Source organism: Dermacentor variabilis, chromosome 7 (genome assembly GCF_050947875.1).
Source record: "Dermacentor variabilis isolate Ectoservices chromosome 7, ASM5094787v1, whole genome shotgun sequence".
Classification (NCBI taxonomy): domain Eukaryota; kingdom Metazoa; phylum Arthropoda; class Arachnida; order Ixodida; family Ixodidae; genus Dermacentor; species Dermacentor variabilis.
Window position 1 is genome coordinate 100,659,151 of NC_134574.1, and position 20,204 is coordinate 100,679,354.

Below are 20,204 nucleotides of genomic sequence, written 5' to 3' on the forward strand. Positions count from 1 at the left end.
ACACGACTTCCTTCGCATTCTGCTCTTAGAGCGAGAACAGCTCGAACTGCTCTCGACTGCTGTTGATGTTGCCAAACTGCTTGTGCTCCGCAATTGGATCACAGCGATATTGCTACTGTTCGCCCAGCTACTCGTGGGAGAGCACTTTGGGGAGGCAAGTGAGTTTCGCGAGAACCTGCTTTAAAAACTTCAGAGCTCTCTTACATTATTTATCTGCAGCTGTCAGCTCTCCGGGGGTTATGTGTTGTTATTGCGCGTTGCATGATATTCGTTTTGGACAAAGGAGTTACCTAGGCGTAAATAAACTTCCAAATGATGATCACAAAAATGATTTATTGTGTGGGCCTCACACAATACGCAGTTGGTTCGGCTTCCACGCGACCCCCTTCCCTTCCCCACTGAGAGACACGCACTTTTCCTGGGAAAACTGGAACCCTTCGCCTCTGCCCTGAATAGGTGTTATATGTATTACCGCTATTACCTCTAAAAATAATTGCAAAAGAACAGCAGGCCGAGAGGTGCGAATATGGCAGTTGCAGGGCCTCCTATTAGAGCCTACGCACCGTTGCGCGTGGTGAAAGTATTTTCGAATTCCGGTTATGTATAGCGAGACCGTCGCAGCATGTACTCACCTTGGCCCACAACCAGTAGGGTGATCAGTGCAATAATTGCCAGTACTAGGAGGACTGCGCAGACGCCGGCCACAAGCCGGTAGAAGTGAGTCTCCCTGTGGCACGTTTTCGCAAGAAGCCATTGTTTTTTTAATACACAGGCGAGGAATATGCAGTACATCAAGTTTATACTGGGCAAGCATTTTTTTAAAACAAAACTGCCTTTTCCAGTGAGCACACCTCTCTTGCTCCTTAATCAAGCAATAAATCATGACCTAACGCATTTGCCAACGTCAGCTCCTAGGTGTATCCAAAGCACGCAGACGCATTCAATGAATAGAGCTCGGTAACCAACGACTTCTTCGATTTCCCTAAAATTTCCTGTTTGACCTAACCCATTATTGAACCATTGGGTATGCCCACTGTATGTGTGCTTATTCTTGATTAATACGTCAGAATGGGTATTAAACATTGCGACACACGAACTGCAGAGCTCTTAATAACTGTAATATGCGTGTGTTGTAATCCTCTGTTCACGATTTTTACTCGACACGCATCAAACATTGCATTTGTCATCCTGGCATCCCCGCATCGCCGTCTCACACTGTGCATCCGTGAGAATTGATTTCTGGATTATGGCATGGCTTGTTAACGGTGTAGTGCGCGAACCTAACCATTTTCTCGACAGTGAAGTTGCGACCTGTGTGGTGCATAAATATAAGCTCCGAATGCACGCGTTTCTTAACTGGCGGTTCGTGTTATACTTACCCTTGTTCGGTACCGGCTGAAAATTACATGTGCGCGAGTAAATTTCTGGTCATATAAAAAAAAATCTTCCCTCGCCACTTTGCCAGCAGTTTCAAGCCATTCACGAAACGCAACGCCAGATAACTGCACGAGCAAATCCAAAGTGCGCGAGCACCCATAGCACCCCAACAAGAGATTAAGCCTTGCCGCATAACTGCAAGCAAAAGCACAACACGAAACAAATACTTCGCGACAAAAATCCAGTGCCAGAGACATGGCCCCTAAAGTATCCTTGGAACATTGCGCCAAGGCGGAGGTCGACGACTAAGATCCAACACAACTTTTTTTTAATTCTTCATTTATTAATCCCGAAGAAGATATGTTATACCACTGCTCTTGCTAATTGTTCATCTTTCCTTTCTTTGTTTTTCAACGCAGAAGTTATTTTTCTCCGTTTCCAATACAAACTTCCCTTAAACAGAAATTCCGTCATTACAGGACACCGCACAGGAGACCGTCCCAGCTAACGTTAGCCAAGTGGTTCAAAAAAATAAAAAATATATCTATACATAGAAAACACGATGCAAGATACGATTTTAAGACCTCTGGTGTCCGCTCGTGGGACCTCTGAGGCCCAAACAGCGTATATCTTAAAGTTGTAACTTGCACCGCGTTTGTTCGATCATCTCTTCTTTTCCGTTGAACAGCTTGGCTAACGTTAGCTGGGATACAGGGTAGATAATTTAGTCGGATTTTACGTACAGCCACCTGATCTACGTAGGCATCTTTTGACGAGTGTGTTCTCTTGAACTGTGGACGTTACACATTTCCTGTCAGAGGTGTTACCACTAGGCCGCTCTGCTAACCGGCTGCGTTCTCTACAAAATAACGCCACGAAGCAACAAATGCCAGCTAAACATTCTTGCTGCAACGAATATTCAGAGCCTTCAGTCGCGTCATTCGTTTAACAAACCGAATTCATTTGTTTGCCTCTTGCTGCCATTTCAAAGCGAATAGCTATGTTGTACTATTCCGCCCGTTTTGATACTCTAACGGGCACTTTTGCTCCCGAGCTCTGAGATAGCCTCTGAGAGGAACGTCCTGCCCTGCAAGAGCTATGCGGTGTCTGAGCGTTTATATACCATCTCATGCATATAGCAGGCAAGGCTACGAAGGCTAAAGAAAGTTATCTCGCTGTTCGAATCCGCAAGTAAAAGATAGCGCCTCACGCCGTAGTGGAGGACTCCGGAAATTTCGACCACCTTCGGTTCTTTAACGTGCACCTAAATCTGAGTACGCGGGTATTTTCGCATTTCACCCCGATTGAAATGCGGCCGCCATAGCCGGGACTTGTTCCCGCGACCTCGTACTCAGAAGCCCGACACAATAGCTACTGAGAAACCACGGCAGGCTTTCGGCAGGCGAAAGTGCCAGCACCTGTTGATTTACTGTACAGAAACGAATAAAACGGTTTTATTATTTAATGGTGAAAGAGAGATTCTTATTGAATGCTGCATAAAGGCCATTGTCCTATTTCTCTAGGAGACTTCGTGACTGTCAACAAACTGCTTACCAGACAATTTACTGTCGTAGTATGCTGCAAGACAAATGAGAAGAAAAAAAAACGGGGCCTTAAGTTTTTTTTTTCATCTTCTTTCTCTCTTTCTTTCTTTTTTTTTTACCGTGAGACGTAATATTTGGTTTAACTACATCGTTGTCAAAACTTACGAAAAAGTCGAAAGGTTCCCTATTCGCAACCATTAGCAACTTGACTGACACGCGGTATTTGCCGTCCACAAGCAGCAGCATCTACATGGAACATAGAATGTATTTGCATGATGCACGCTTGCCTGACATAACACGCAGTATACAATCTCTCAACCGCGACTCGTGCAGCAGGAGACGAGAGTTCAAACAGGCGCCTCTCGCTGGCGACCAAATATAACCAGAAACGTCGATCAGTTCTAGGTGAATTCGCACGGAACAAAACCCCTCAAAAAAGCGCGTTATCACACATCTATAGGAGAAGACCCTGAAGTACTGCGTATCCGCGTCCATGAGCAAAATGCTGCGCGAATTCTCTCTTAGCCATGTCGCACTTTTATTGACTGCTTCTAATTTATATCGTTTTGAGCACTTAAATTGGGTGATAGTCGCAGGAAAACTTCAGCTGCTTTCACAAGTTTATCGAAGCCTCTATGCTAAGAGCAATAAGACGGCACCTTATGTCATCCCAAGATATATAATCAATCAACCTATTTTTTCTCTTTTTTGCTTCTTCTCTACAAGATTGTGTACTTGATGTGCACTTGAAAGCAGTCCTACTTGGGCAAGTTGGTAGTGTTGGCTATACTTATTATTTTTAAGCAAGAGTACAAATACGCAAGAGACACAGGTACAGATTCATTGAAAGCATCAACTATACAAACACTAGCTACCAACTGCCGAGAACCAAGTACCGAATGATTTATTAATTGGAGACACATCACAAGGCGCTATTTTTTTTTCTGGGCGTGGCACGGAATATGCACATTCCATGCCTTACAAGCTTGTCTAATGGGTGTTCCAACCAATTTTATCCAAGGTATAAAATAAGTGCCAAAGTTCCCTATGGGGGTATGACCGAATTCAGGTTGTTGGTTACTGTATGAAGCAAGTCGGGCTTTTCTGTGTGTGTTCTACTTAATGGCACAATACTTCAGAAATAAAAATCAGCTTCGCGAGTTATATCTTTAACGCGAGACATCCAATTAGAAAATTGTGGAGCACTCCAGGTAACACCTAATTCAGCAACTTCTAACTCCCTATTTGCTGACGTAACCCTTTATTCTGGGTCCTAAAGAAAGCCTGCGAAATGCGAAAACGAAAAAAAAAGCACGGGATGTGCCTCTTTGAGCGCCTAAAAGAAAGCCTAAAAGCAACCAAAATTGAAAAACGATCAGGTTGAGGTTGAGACCTTAGCAGAGTTCTTTCTTCCCTGTCGGGTGCCGAAGGCCGGCACGAGACTTCGGGAATGCATCGTCATCACTGCCAAGTAGCGGTGCCTTTGTCGCACAATGTGGCAGCAGGTGTCGACGGGAATGCGAGTGACCATTATGAACAGGCTGCGCCACCACACGATAGTGGGACAAGGTGAAACAACACAGTCTACACTTAGGGACCCTCGAGGGACTTTGAGGAAGTGCCGTTTATCAGTCGCATCATTCAACGAGAGAGATGGAGCTATCAAGGGCACACCAGACGCTCTCTTGAAAAGGGCGGGTGCGTTACTGCGCATATTAGGCGCGGCGTGTTAGATTATAGAAAGCTATTTCTTACAAAGTTTCAACCATCACAAAACCACTTCCACCTCAACCATGTCCCCATCGCAACTAACTCCCCTCTCCCCCCGAAGCTAGGGAGGGCGGTAGATGTGTGTGTGTGTGTGTGTGTGTGTGTGTGTGTGTGTGTGTGTGTGTGTGTGTGTGTGTGTGTGTGTGTGTGTGTGTGTGTGTGTGTGTGTGCGTGCGTGCGTGCGTGCGTGCGTGCGTGCGTGCGTGCGTGCGTGCGTGCGTGCGTGCGTGCGTGCGTGCGTGTTGGTACCCACGCATGTCAAAGCGCGCAGCCGGGGAGAGGAGCTCCCCAACTGTGAAGCGAGGAGGTCTGAGCGGCGCCGGCCCGGCGGAGACTTGTCGCGACGTGTTCCGTGCGCCGCCGTCACGTGCGCCTCTTCCGAGCCGTTTTTTCTTGCCCTCAACTGCGAGAGTATAAAAGCAGCTGCCCCCGGACGCCAAGAGTGAAGCTTCGATTTATTCAGTTGAGTAACGTGGTCTCCCGTTTCTCCACTTCGGTCGACCTGACCGGCCGCTATTTTGCGATGCTAGAATAAACAAGTTGTTCTGTTAGCAGTCGACTCATCCTTTGCCAGGACCTTCGGATGCTTTCAGCTGTGCCCCAGGTCGCCAGGCCAACGCTACCCTTGGGGCTTGCGGCCTATTTGCAACAGCTTCTACTCCGGCAGCGCGCGCCCTATCTTGGAGGCAATCTACGGTGGGCTCGAAGGCTAGCCTACCGGAGATAGCTGATGACATCGTGAGCACTGTGTTTCTCAAGCGCCTAGTTCAGATTCAAGCAAGAGGCAGCACACGAAGGGGAAGTCGCTCGCTGTTGCTGCTGCTCTTCTTCACGCTACCATTATGATAGCGAGTGTCTGCGGTCATCGAATCAAATGTGTTCATGTTTGCATGTGCACGCGTGACACCGTGCTTGTTAATTTAGTTACTAAGCGAACGTGCACAGCAATTTGTATAGCTGATAAAACTAACTTTACTGCGTATAGACCCTTTTCGCTTTTCGTGGCGATCTCGTGGGCGCTGCCATGTTTTATCACGTGGTGACGCGTCCATTGCTTGTTTCTACTGCCACCGTTACCTCCGCGTTTACAATTGGTGTGCACGACGTCGGTGAGGCTTAGTAAACCTCTGTTTCGCGATATATCGAAGCCGGTGACTGGGTGGACGACAGGAAGCTTTGAAAACAGCTTCAGAGAGCATGCAAAAGCGCTTGGAAAACAGATTAAGGTATGTCCAAACGGCGCGCGCAGCGTATACCTGGCGCTTGTTTTGAATGCGAGGCTATATATGCATTCCAAGCTATCCAAACTTGCAGCTCCTGAAATGAATCGGGGTTAGTGCTGTGCTCTTCGTTCTTTATTTCGTAAACATATTGAAGCAGCGGCTTGTCACATTTCTGACTCAGTAAATTTCCTTGGTGCGGTCCAGTATCTGATTATTTCTGCCTAATCGCTCGCGGGTGTGCTCAGTTCCGGTAGATTTGTTCTTTCAGCGCGCAATGCATAAAACCTAACCCTTCTCTATACTTTAATACCTTATAGCAAAAATGTATTATCCCTAGTAACTCGCTTACTCTTGCGCAGCATCACGAAACATTCGGCTTCGACCACTCGTGGGCTATCGTTGTAGTCCGCCATTTATTGTGCGTATACGGTGCGCATATATCAACTGTCCGCCCGTTCACTTATGACGTTGGCGATAAAGTGGGCGTAGGATTCCGCGCTAGTTGTGTGTAGATACTGTGCGCGATACTTACTATGACAGGAAGCGACGCTACTCCCTTTGTCAATGTTTAACGAGCGGTGCTCACTCTTGCCTACGTTCCGGGGCTGACGTACTTTCTTTGAAGGTTACCGATGCAACGCTGGCGGATGGGCAAATTTCTGTATGCTCGAGGAAAGCCGTGCATCTCGAAGTGCCGGTAACACGTGCGGACAGTTGCAGCAACGTTCCGCAAACTCGGCTACACACATTCATTCTGTTCCTTAGTATGTCAGTCGCTATTTTTGCAACCAACTACTGCACAGTCCTTCAATCCGCATGATTCAATTCGGCAAGATTGGAGCACATTGCGTTAGCGAAAACTCAGTTGCATTTCGGACAGCTGATCGCGCAGAAGCAAGGTGGAAGCGGCAATGGTTTCGTATTCGTGCGCTGTCACTCAGGCAACGCGTAGCGCGTTGCCTAAAGCGCCATCTCGTTTCTCTAGAACAAACTGCTCCTCGAAAATGGTCAATCGCTGCCTAATAATTTGCTACCGCAGTCAATGCTTCGCCTTTCAGACGAGGCTGCGACTTTTTTTTTTTTCAAAGTTCAATAAAAGAGAAAGGAGAAAAAAAATCGTCCACGTGAGATGTCGGACCACGCCACTCAGGTTGGGAGGTAGATATCTAAGCCGCATGACCACGAAACGCGCGGAATAACGCCATTGATGACCTAACTTCTTGCATAGCTTGCACAGAGTCACCCACTAAGTTGGTACGAAACGGAGTATAGGCGTTCCTTTTCCAATGCACTGTAAGATACGCGGTCTCAAACGCAGGTCTCCAGGACAACACAACAGTGAAGCCACTCACCCGACGGCACCTGAGGGAATGCGGCTGAAAACAATAAACAAAACATCAAATGCGCCCACTCATGCAAGGCATTCGAAAATAAGTATGTTCTCTCATCGCAGCGACCAGGCTTTCTACAGAAGATTAAAAAGAAAAAAGGAAAGGAAAACTAAAGAAAATTTTGCTCGTCGTAGTGAATAACAATTCACTGGACTGAGGCGCGCACACTCTGAAAACTGTAACACGAAATGAGTATTCTTGAAGGACTGCAACAAAAATATTGTTTTATTTCTGAACATCTATACCGAACGACTAAAAAGCGTTCGTGCTCAGTTCCGATAGATTTGTTCTTTCTAAGCACAAGGCTTGAAACACAGCCGTTTTGTACATTATAATACCTTATAGCAAAAATGTATCATCCCTAGTAACTCGATTACTCTTGGGCTTCGACCATTCGTGGGCTATCGTTGTACTCCGCCATTTATTGTGCGTATACGGTGCGCATATATCAACTGTCCGCCCATTCACTTATGACGTTGGCGATAAAGTGGGCGTAAGATTCCGCGGTAGTTGTGGTAACTGTGTGTAGATACTGTGCGCGATACTTACTATGACAGGAAGCGACGCTACTCCGTTTGTCAATGTTTAACGAGCGATGCTCACTCTTGCCGAGGTTCCGGGGCTGACGTACTTTCTTTGCAGGTTACCGATGCAACGCTGGCGGACGGGCAAATTCCTGTATCCTCCAGGAAAGCCGTGCATCTCGAAGTGCCGGTAACACGTGCGGACAGTTGCAGCAACGTTCCGCAAACTTGGCTACACACATTCATTCTGTTCTTTAGTATGTCAGTCGCTATTTTTGCAACCAACTACTGCACAAGCCTTTAATCCGCATGATTCAATCCGGCATGATTGGAGCACGTTGCGTTAGCGGAAACTCGGTTGCATTTCGGACAGCTGATCGCGCAGAAGCAAGGTGGAAGCGGCAATGGTTTCGTATTCGTGCGCTGTCACTCAGGCAACGCGTAGCGCGTTGCCTAAAGCGCCATCTCGTTTCTCTAGAACAAACTGCTCCTCGAAAAGGGTCAATAGCTGCCTAATAATTTGCTACCGCTGTTAATGCTTCGCCTTTCAGACTAGGCTGCGGCTTTTTTTTTTTTCAAAGTTCAATAAAAGATCAAGGAGAGAAAAAAATCGTCCATGTGAGATGCCGGACCACGCCACTGAGGTTCAGAGGTAAAGATATCTAAGCCACATGACCACGAAACGCGCGGAATAACGCCATTGATGACCCAACTTCTTGCATGGCTTGCACAGAGTTACCCACTAAGTTGCTATGAAACGGAGTATAGGCGTTCCTTTTCCAATGCACATTAAGGTACGCGGTCTAAAAGGCAAGTCTCCTGGACAACACAACAGTGAAGCCACTCACCCGACGGCACCTGAGAGAATGCGGCTGAAAACAATAAAGAAAACATCAAATGCGTCCACTCATGCAAGGAATTCGAAAATAAGTATGTTCTCTCATCGCAGCGACCAGGCTTTCTACAGAAGATTAAAAAGAAAAAAAGGAAAGGAAAAAGAAAGTAAATTTTGCTCGTCGTGGTGAATAACAATTCACTGGACTGAGGCGCGCACACTCTGAAAACTCTAACACGAAATGAGTATTCTTGAAGGACTGCAACAAAAATGTTTTATTTCTGAACATCTATACCGAACGACTAAAAAGCGTTCGGGCTTCGTTAATGCATTGTGGGCACCGTCTGGAACCATGCGTTGGACCATTATTGGCGCGGTCGTCTGAACATTTCCCCTGGAAGCTCACAGACGCGGTTCTCTCCTGAATACTTGCCGAAATGTCTAATATTACACAAACTTCAAGCAAAAAAAAAAGTGCAAAATTTTGGGCTTGAGTCCGGCAACTGAAAGGCAACTGATTCTTGTTTATAGCATGATAAGAGGTAATTCAAAGGTGGCTTACTTGGTGCGTACGAGTAGGCAGCTGAAAACGTGAAACAGCACCAATCACTGATTGCGATCTGGAATTAAGCGTGTGTTGCACATGAGATGAATAAATTTCGCGGTGACTGATTAGATAGAGCATTTAGGTTAGCTGACAATACCGCGTAAAGAGCAAGTTTCGAGTTTGGCCTTACGATCGTAGTAGTATAGTGGTTGGGCTGGGAAAGAAAATGCGAAGTTTGTGTGATGCAGGGTGATCTCAACACTATAGAAGGAAACGCAGGAGTAACAAGGTGCACTTTTCACTCACACATGATTGGCAACGGCTAACGGCCTTGCGGGTTGATCGGTGTCCAGGAGCTCAGATGGGCCGAGTGGTCACGTACGAGGACGTCTGTTGGCGCGAATTAAAAAAAAAGAGATAATTTAGATATTTCTGTGGCGGTCACATCGCGTAGGAGCAAGCAGCGTAAACAATTTCCTCCCAAGTTGTGCAGAAATATATTCTAAGAAGGTATTGCGCTGAGCCAATGGCCAATGAGGCATATCGGAACTTCGCAGTGTAATTGAGAGCTGGACGTAAAAGGGGGGCTCTACAGAGCGACGTTTAATCAGTCGAGACCGATGAAGTGTGTTTTAAACACACCATTTCTGTTTAATTACAGGGAAACGTAGGTCAGTAGCGCAGAAGATTAAGAGCGAAGTTTCAGTTTTTTTTTATTATTTGACGCCCTGGATACAGCGTTCCTACAAAGTGTCTCGTTATGGACGACCGTTTATATTTGTATGCCCGGGACGTATTCATGCCGAACATATTTCCGAGCATTGACTTGTTTCCTCGGTTTGTATATAATTTAATGTAATTATTGTTTATTGGTATCGGTAATCTCGAGCAGAAGCTGTGATTAGTCATGACGGGGCCGGCTTCAATGTGGCGGAGGGGGGGGGGGGGGATGGGTGAGTTCGTTATCGTCTCTGTCCGGCCTTTTAGAGCTTCCTATCGGTGTTAGACTCACCCTTCAAGCATATATTCTATTATCGAGAAACGTCCCCAGTACAGCTTGACTTAGTTAAATCACCTTCGCACATGCTTCCGGTGACCAGCTCGTTCTAAGAACCGCCAAACTACCCTCTTGCTCTGCTCTGCCCCACTCACACATGTCCTCGGCTTCCAGCATCCAGCGGAACTTACGTCATCTCAGCTTCCGATTCCGAGCGGAAGCGACGTCTCCGCCGTCTGCTACTGCTGCTGTCATGACAGGCATAAAGCGTTTGAAAAGATCGGGAGGAATGACACAACACGACGTCCCCGTCTTTTTAATATAGCCTTGTGCGTGGTATGTACAATACGTCATACGAGCAAGGCGGAAAGTCAACGCTTTTTCAAGTACTGCTGTTAGCCACCCTACTGCTGCGTAGAGATGACAGCGTGCAACGCAAGAATAGTGAGAACGAAAATTCAGGATGCAGAAATCCCGGAGGCGGAAGAAGTGGCGAAAACTGCAGAGGCGGGACCGGTGTGGAGATCAAGAATCACGTTGGCGCTACATAACCAAGTGATGGCGGTGCATGAATGATGGCGCTCTGCGTTAATGTTCCTGTGTAGTGTGTAGTGTACCATGAAGACTGCAGGACGCAGGAGACACGCTACTTGTGTGCCCTGCGTAACGATGTTCGGACACAGTCCACAGGCCCGCGTCGCAGCGCAGGGTTGTGTTTTCCTTCGAAGAAGTAACCGTAACAACTGTGAGATACTTAACCTAATGGCAAGAATTAGTACACATATGCACTTTTGATCGATCGATCAAAAGTGCATATGTGTTCGATCGATCGATCGATCGTTTGATTGATTGATTGATTGATTGATTGATTGATTGATTGATTGATTGATTGACTGACTGACTGACTGACTGATTGATTGATTGATTGATTGATTGATTGATTGATTGATTGATTGATTGATTGATTGATTGATTGATTGATTGATTGATTGATTGATTGATGTTGACGAACTGAAGACACACCGGCTTGGAGCAGCACGGCATAGGTGTGCTTCCGTGCGTGCGCCTGCAGAACTATCACAGGAGGAGCGCCTGAAGGTAAACGATCACCAGCGGCAGAACGAAGTACACCTTCGCTTGGGGCTACGTTTTGGACATTTGTCTTCGTCAGGACAAGAACTGCTCTTCTGGGCAGCATTCTTTCTTTTTCTTCTTTTTTGCATGCTCTCAGCACCCGATAGCACTACAGATTAGTGGTGAAAGAGACCTAAAAAAGGGTCTTAATCAGCTTAGTATTCTCCCGAAACTCCTTTTCTTTTTACTTGGGGGGAGTCTTGAGAAGAAAAAAAGTTGAGGTTAATGTTTTCGGTTCTGGAATTTCGCGTTGAAACATCAGCGCTAGTGCACCAGCGGGAGGCCACGGATATTACACTACTTTGTTTTGATATTTTGCGCCGTTGTAGCTTGTTAATGTTTTTTTAAGCTCACCAGGTTCAGTCTTTGGCTCTCTTATGAATATGTTATAGTCCATTTTTACAGATAAAACATTAACCATGTCCTAGCATACATCTTCGAAATCAATGACGTCATGGAGAACTGATACAGGAACTGGTACAACGTCGCCACCCGCCTTTATTTTTTGCATATTTACTGCCTTATCAGGCACTTTCTCGCGGCAAGACGGACTCTTTGTAACGCAGAAGGGTAATTCACTCGTGAAGCTTAAATTCTTTTTTTATCTTTATTGCCTTCTGTGCAAACACGTCGCAGGTTTGCCCGAAAGGCGTAGCATTGATTGCGACAGCGAATTATGAGACTGCTAAAGCAGTAAGGCTAGTAATTTTATCAGCTGTATAAATTACTGCTGTAAACATTCGCTCACTAACTAAACTAACAAGCACGGTGTCATGCACACAGGCAAAAATGAACACATCTCACTCGTTGACCTCGCTCACTCACTTTCAAAACGCTGGCGTGATGAGAAGCAACGGCGAGCGAATTCCCCTTCGTCCTGCCTCTCACTTTAACGCGAACTAGGCCTACAAAGAACACAGCACACACGAAGCCATCAGCTATCTTGCGCACGCTAGCCGTCGATTCCCGCGCAGATTGCCTCCAAAACAGGAAGCGCGTGGCCGTGCTAAGTGGCTCCATGCGCAGCCGCGCCAGGAGCAGACGCGGAGACGCGCCCTAACGTGACCCCTCCCCCCCGACTCCTTGCGCACACACGTGTGCGCCCTCCCGTTCTTGCGCACAAGTTGGCGTGAACCTTCCCTGTTTAGCTCAAGCGGTTACGAGATGACGTCGCCACTCTCGGTCGGCATCCTTTTCCGCTCACCTTCGCCCGCTTTCCCTACAGCGTACAACGCACCGACGCCATCTTATCTCACTTGTACTTTGTGAGAACATCACGGCGACGCCGACGCCGGAAATTCGCATTTAGTGTCACTATAATTCGTATGGCAATAAATGGCTATCGCTCGGTGTTCTTTACGAACGAAAGAAAGAGAAAGCTTGGTAAACGAACTGGAAATGTTCAAAACAAGAGATTGCTTTAGATAAAAGTTAGCGGGGGGGGGGGGGGGGGGGCGGAGGCATCAGGGTGCTGAAGCACTTTCGGATTCCGGCCCATCCAAATGCGGCCACTGAAGCCGGGAAACGAACCGCTGACCTCCATCTGAACACTCTTGACTTCCGAGTTACTCCAGCGAGCATATACAGGTTGTCCCAGCTAATTTTAGACAGAGTTTAAAAATATGCGGATGCCAGATCGCTGGACAGAACACAGGTAATGTTGTTCGCCGTTGGTTGGATGCGCTCAAATTATGCTTTTCATTGCGCCTGATTATATAATTACACCTAATTAATTATTCAACTTATCAAGTATTATAATTAGATGAAAAGTGTCAAGGAGAAAATTGTACAGCGACATGAAAAGCTACCCATACAGCTTTCTGTCGCTGAATACGTGCTGCATAAAAGCGTTTCTCCAAGCGTCAAAGAAGCCCGCAAATGCACGCAAAGCCGCCGCGTGATTGGCCGCTCTAGGCACTTTACGCCTGTTCGTGGGCTTCCTTCGCGCTCGGAGAAACACTTTTATGTAGCACATGTTGAGAAACAGATAGCTGTATCAGTAGTTTTTCATCTCGCTCTGCAATGTTCTAATTGACACTTTTAATCTAATTAGAATATTTTGTAAGTTGATTAATTATGTTTAATTATCTAATCAGGCATAATTTGAGTATATCCAAGCTACGGAAAACAACATTAACTTTGTTCTGTCCAGCTACGTGGCATTCGCATATTTTTCAACTCTCCCTAAAATTACCTGGGACAGCCAGTATAGTCACTTCGATTTGGTGGGCTCCTTTTTTTTTACCGGTAACATTTATTTCGTAAGTTTTACGTGGGTTACCTTGTGCGGACAGAGGGCATCCACGAAGAGGCGTCTGCATGAAGACGCTCGGAATTACACTTATTAGCACGTTAATCAGTGAACAAGCGTCTAGGGGCGCAGCTCAGGGGCTCTATATGAATGCGTACTTCGGGAATTGGCGGTTAAAGAGGGAGGACCCTGCCTCGTCCCCCCTACTTCGAGCCTACCGTAAATCAGCCCCTAGCTTAAGGTTGTTACACACAGTGGAAGCGTCCAGTGCTTACGAGTAGTTGCGTAGACGTTGACGAGGTTTGCAGTCAGCAAGGTCGTTGGCAACGATGTAACGTCCGAGTGGAACGCTGACCCTCCTTCGACGTACTAAGAAGACCGACGGTTAAATCTCTGCGATACGAACATCAGTTCGCGCTCGCGTCACGAGCGGATGCCACAGGTAAGGACGATGATGATATCAAAGGCAGTGGCCTGTATCCACTAGGAATTATTTACCTAGAACACAGGCACCGCGTGCAAAACGTGTTATTTGAATATACTTTCAGAAGTTAAACAGGTGAAACCGAGTAGAAAAGAAAAATAAATAAATACATAAATAATTAAATACAGCAGAGTGCAGAATAAAAAGTGGAGGAGTCAGACACGTATCAAATACTGCAAGCTCGAACCCAATGTTATTATATTGTTTTTGCAATAAATTTGTGGTTGGTTCAAAAGCTTGTGTTATTTTTGTTCACATGGGCGCATTGAGATGTAAAAATTGCTGATACTATTTCTTGTGCTCGAAAACATTTTTTTGTTTTTGAAAGCTGTTTGAAGGCCGCTTGGCTGCAGCTGCATAAGTGCTGTTAGGGTTGGCGTCTGGCACCACGTGCCGAAAGGAATTTCAACCGACCATCTCACCCTGCCTCGTCGAATTGATCTCTCACCCGACCTTCTTCCACCAGGCCTCGTCGAAATGAAGCGTGACTTCCTAATTCGCCATGACCATATCGAGTGTATGCCGGTCTGGCGGAAGCCCCGCAGTGTACAGGCCTCTTTTCTCTCTCTCTCTCTCTCTCTCTGTGTGTGTGTGCGTGTGTGTGTGCGTGCGTGCGTGTGGGTGCGTGCGTGTGTGTGTGTGTGTGTGCTTGCGTGTGTGTGTGCGTGTGTGTGTGTGTGTGTGTGTGTGTGTGTGTGTGTGTGTGTGTGTGTGTGTGTGTGTGTGTGTGTGTGTGTGTGTGTGTGTGTGTGTGTGTGTGTGTGTGTGTGTGTGTGTGTGTGTGTGTGTGTGTGTGTGTGTGTGTGTGTGTGTGTGTGTGTGTGTGTGTGTGTGTGTGTGTGTGTGTGTGTGTGTAATAATAATAATATTTGGGGTTTTACGTGCCAAAACCACTTTCTGATTATGAGGCACGCCGTAGTGGAGGACTCCGGAAATTTTGACCCCCTGGGGTTCTTTAACGTGCACCTAAATCTAAGCACACGGGTGTTTTCGCTTTTCGCCCCCATCGAAATGCGGCCGCCGTGGCCGGGATTCGATCCCGCGACCTGTGTGTGTGTGTGTGTGTGTGTGTGTGTGTGTGTGTGTGTGTGTGTGTGTGTGTGTGTGTGTGTGTGTGTGTGTGTGTGTGTGTGTGTGTGTGTGTGTGTGTGTGTGTGTGTGTGTGTGTGTGTGTGTGTGTGTGTGTGTGTGTGTGTGTGTGTGTGTGTGTGTGTGTGGGTGTGTGTGAAGGAGAACTTCCACGAACCCGCTAGGCGCGGAGGAGACGGACAGGCGTCCACGATTCCAGGAGGCAAGACGACCTCCTCTTTGCAGCAGGCTCGGTATAACCAGAGGAGGAGGGGCCCTCTTTCTGTGCCGGTCACGTGCCGTCGACGGAAGCAAGATCCCGCCCACGATTGTAGAGAGCCTATTTAAGGGGCTCGGAAAGGTACTTTTGATCACTTCATGCTCTTCTCATTTTCTTTCATCTACCTTTGAATAAACCGTGCAGGTTTCGCACTAGAAATCGTCTCGCCCTTGCTTGGTCGCCATGGTCTACCGGATGCCTGCAGCCCGCCGACGACACCACGCTACCCAATAAGTAACGTCGGTCGCTACAGGCAGTCGTCGCTACAACTCGGGAGCATATACGCTACCCTGAGTACGCAACAGTACCCAATGTATAGAGCCATTCACAGCGATTAGGTCAATGAGCCCGAATAAAACCGGCGACACAATTGCGCGGAATAGCCCCGAGTCTAGGCAGATCCAATGAATACATTCTTGCGCCAAAAGGGAAATAAAGACTTAGCAGAGAAAGTAAGAAAGGCACAAGTCGAGAGCTGGACTTCAACTGATTTTATTCTTACAGCAGAGCAGGGAGAATCAAGAAATGCGCATGCGTACATCAGTGTTGTCTATAGCGATTACAGCGACGTTTTTAACAGCTGCATTTCTTTGTCAAACAGAAAAACAGACGCATCACTATTACAACTCGTGCCTCTCTCTTTAATGTGATATGTCTCCAAAAGTTATCTTGCTAAAGTATCACCACTCCTGCCAAGTATGCTACTCCCACGCAGTCGTGGCTGGCATCTGCCTTCCAAGCAAAGCATGCAATGCGCAGGTAAATGCGCCTTACCTTTGTTGATTATACACAATTCATGCTCCCGGGCCCGGTCATTGACATACCTCCCCGTTTATCCCACGTAGGACTTCCCACATTTCAGCGGTATCTCGTATATAACGCCCGTCGCACATTTCACGTATGGTCTAGTGTGGTTTTCCTGGCATCCCGCATTCTTGTCAACCCGGCTTATGCGCTGACACAGTCCAGCCAACTTGCGTGGCGCCGAGAAAACAACTGGCACACCAAACCTAGTAGCGACTTTCTTGAAGTTGTGGGAAAGCTAGTAAACGTGCGGCAAAGTGGTTTTGGCACATTAAACTCCATAATTTAATTTTTACGTGCCAAATCCATTTTCTGATTATGAGGCAGCTCGTAGTGGGGTTCTCCGTAAATTTGGACCACCTGGGGTTCTTTAATGTGCACCTAAATCTAAGTACACGGGTGTATTCTCATTTCGGCCCCATCAAAATGCGGCTGCCGTGGCCGGGATTCAATCTCGCGACCTCGTGCTTAGCAGCCCAACACCAAAGCCACTAAGAAACAACCGCGGGTGGCACGCTGACTGTCGGTGCAGCGGACAAGAAAGCCCATCGCAGTGCGACAACTCGCGCTCGTCGGTTGCGTCGTTGCCGGCCTGGTATGATAAAATGCTTTCAGTGAAGAACTGTACTAAATAGTCGGTCAGTCGTCGACGTAAGTGTCTTATCGGTCTCGTATCGACCCAGTGTTACCGCGCCTTAAACGAGTACGTGAAATCAGGCACGCGCTGTCACCACCAGCAAAAGTGGGTTTACGCTGACAAGAAGAATCCATCAGCAACGTGATGTTGTTAAGTGTCGCCCTAGTGTAACGCACGGGTTTTTCATTAAATTTGCTAACCACCAATGAAAGGCGGCAACTACCTGGCTCATGGTGCAGTCCGAACCACTCTGACGAATCCCTGGCCGCTTTTTGTTTTAAAGTGGAGTTGCAGTCTTACGCTACACACGTTTTATGCACCGCAACGACGTCGAGCTACCAGCAGAGTTTCAACGCGCTACACGGCACGAGTGTTTACAGCAGCGTGCGTCCGAGTACTTCCTTTTTTTTTTTTTTAGTGGGACTTCCTGGCGCGCGGCGACGCGCGCGACCCTTCCAAAACGTTTCCCGACTAATCCGCTAGGGCTGTGCGCATGCGCCGTTGCGCCATGAAAAAAAAAAAGGCACATTTCTTTGCTGCCCATTCAGCATTTCACGAAAGACGTTTGATGCCTTTCTCAGGAAACTACGTTGTCGCTGCGGCGCGTTAGCGCATGCCCAGATTTAGAGGCACTGCATCAAAATGCGATTTGGAACGTCTCATACAAGGGCATACAAAGTTAGTGGGAAAAGCAATGTTATCTAGGCTTGTGCGGCAGTGCTGTCAGAAAATTTTACGTAAACTTGATTACGTTCACCCTGACACAGCTCGCCTCTGTAAGTTAGTCGCCTCGCCGTAACCCTTTCTTTCTTTGCTGCTCCTGCCATGGGCAGCGAGCACATTGCGCGGCGAGTGATTAGCTAGACAGCGAAGTTTCCAACTGTTGAGCGATGGCGGATGGGATTAGAGGGTTGGCTCTCATGACGTAGGGTGCCTGGATGTCAGCGGCGCCTCCCGCCGTTCTACAGAGAAGCGTGCTGTCCAGGCACCCCGTCATGATCTAGCAAGACCAATTGGCCTGGTTGAACGCGGCCCAAGCATTGTAAACTGGGCATCGTTATGGGTATTGTCTAGGTTACATGGCTTGTTTAGTGTGCGGTGTTGAAAGGTGTTCGTCTGTAGCGGCCTCCATGAAACTGCTTCGGCGAGCGTGAGGGTGTCGTGCGGTGCGGTTTATTTCCTAGTGCTGGAGTGAAAGAGGGTCACTGAAGAACGGCGCATACCCAACGGTGCATAGCCAGTGACCTATAGGTTGGCGTCAAGCAGGTTCGTTAAACACTACATACTCACCCCCGTATTCAGCAACGCATCTTAACTTGAAGCCCATGCTTGACTTGATCTTTATGACGCCTGTCGTGAAGCCGCCGCAGGAAACGCAGTAAGCGTCTTAAGCCCCAACCAGACGTACGCGCTGCTACGCGGCCTCACGCGCAACGGCTCATCTGAACGCGTACGGCGACAGGCGCCGAGGTTGCAACGCACGTTGACGCGCGGCGGCGTGGAGACCTTGCATTGCTAGGTTTCTTGCGCCCGCGCCGGAAGCTGCCGCTCGCGTCAACCGCCCGACGCGCTTCACGTGATGACGGCGAACCAACGTGACTTCCGGAACGATTCTTCGCGGGGCGTGCAGGCAAGCCCGGGCAAGCTGCGTGCGTTGTGATCGGAGTTCCGCGAGGGTTTTGGTATTTTTTGGTGGCAGCCGCTGAAGTCTTCAGCTGCCACGGGTGCATTATTAACGAAATGTCCATCGCCGAAGTTCGGGACCTGACACAGCGTGCCGAACGCGTAAGGCACAGACCGCGCGAGTGATGCTATGCCGATGCTGCTGCAGGTTTCATCGAGTTCACAATACCGACAGTTGAGCTGACTGAACCACTAGGAGTCCTGCAACATCAATTTTTAAAATGCAAAAACAAATTTTAAGTTAAAATTTATTGCGTGCTATTGCCATCTTTAGTACATTGCTTAACTTGACCGTTAAGGGTAGGCTGGGCTGCCTTTGAATCGCCGCGACGAAACGCGCGGCAACTCCTGCATCCTTTGGGTGCGCGCCCTCTTCCTCTGCCGGGCGCGACGCGACGTCGAGTGAGCGCGGTGCGTGCGGACGCGTTCCAACGCGTACGTCTGGTTGCGGCTTTAGGCTCGTTCATACGAGGCGTGCAAATCAAGCATGGGTTTCAACTTGAGATGCGTTTCTGAATACGGGGCGCAGTGTTACCTGCTCAGTAGTGACCAAAGTTAATCCAATCGTTAGTTTTGCACCCAGTTCTCTCAGCATAGTGGCCCTATGCTCTAACCGGTGGACCTCGGACTACGCAGTGACCCAAGTTGGCGGGAAAGAGGTTAAGAGCGGACATCAGACAGACAGACAGACAGACAGACAGACAGACAGACAGACAGACAGACAGACAGACAGACAGACAGACAGACAGACAGACAGGCAGACAGACAGACAGACAGACAGACAGACAGACAGACAGACAGACAGACAGACAGACAGACAGACAGACAGACAGACAGACGCAAACTGGGTGACGTGCCCAAAGAATGCCAATGTATCGGTGCTATTCTCATTGTGTACATTGCGCGTAGAATGTTTCAAAAATGTTTTGATTGTGTTCTCGTCTAGCGGTTATTTCCAGGTTTATTTTTTATTTGGTATTTTTTATGTACTTTTTCTACTTTTACATAGTGTAAAGTGCCATTAGGAAAGATGGTAAGTCACTGTAAGGAAATGCGCAGTATTTATAGTTTCAAGCCCTTTGGTAATGCGCAATTCACACTATTCATTTTCACCCTTCTTGTCCTCCTTCCTTTTCTGGAGTCTATTGGGCACGCCAAACCTGCATCTTCGGCCGCACTTGTTCAGCTCGTGTCGACTCGCGCTCGACCTGCCGTCGCTTGCGTCGCTTCTCAGTCCTTCTTGCTCGGCTTTCGGCCTCTCAATCATGAGACGAACCCGATACGTCCATAGCGCACACGGAACCCGTAACAACTGCCAGAACAGGTGAACCCACCGCGCCTCCACCTAATCTCATCCTCCGCGACGCTTCGCCTCCTTTCTCCTTCCCCGCTTCGCTCAACACCGCCTAGACTCTCCTATAGGTGCCGTTAGCTTTGCCGCGCGCTCCTTCGTACTTTCCCCGGCGCACGATTTTCTTCTCGAAATCCAGGCGCCTCGCTCCTCCGCCGCTCGCTTCCCTCGCGGCGACACACATAATCTCGCCGATTTCACAGAGGGTGCATGTGCAGTCAAGCACGAAAGTTTACGGACCACGAGACCTCAGAAAACGTTCGATTTCCGAGCAACCTGTAACAGTATGCAGTAAAACCGAACA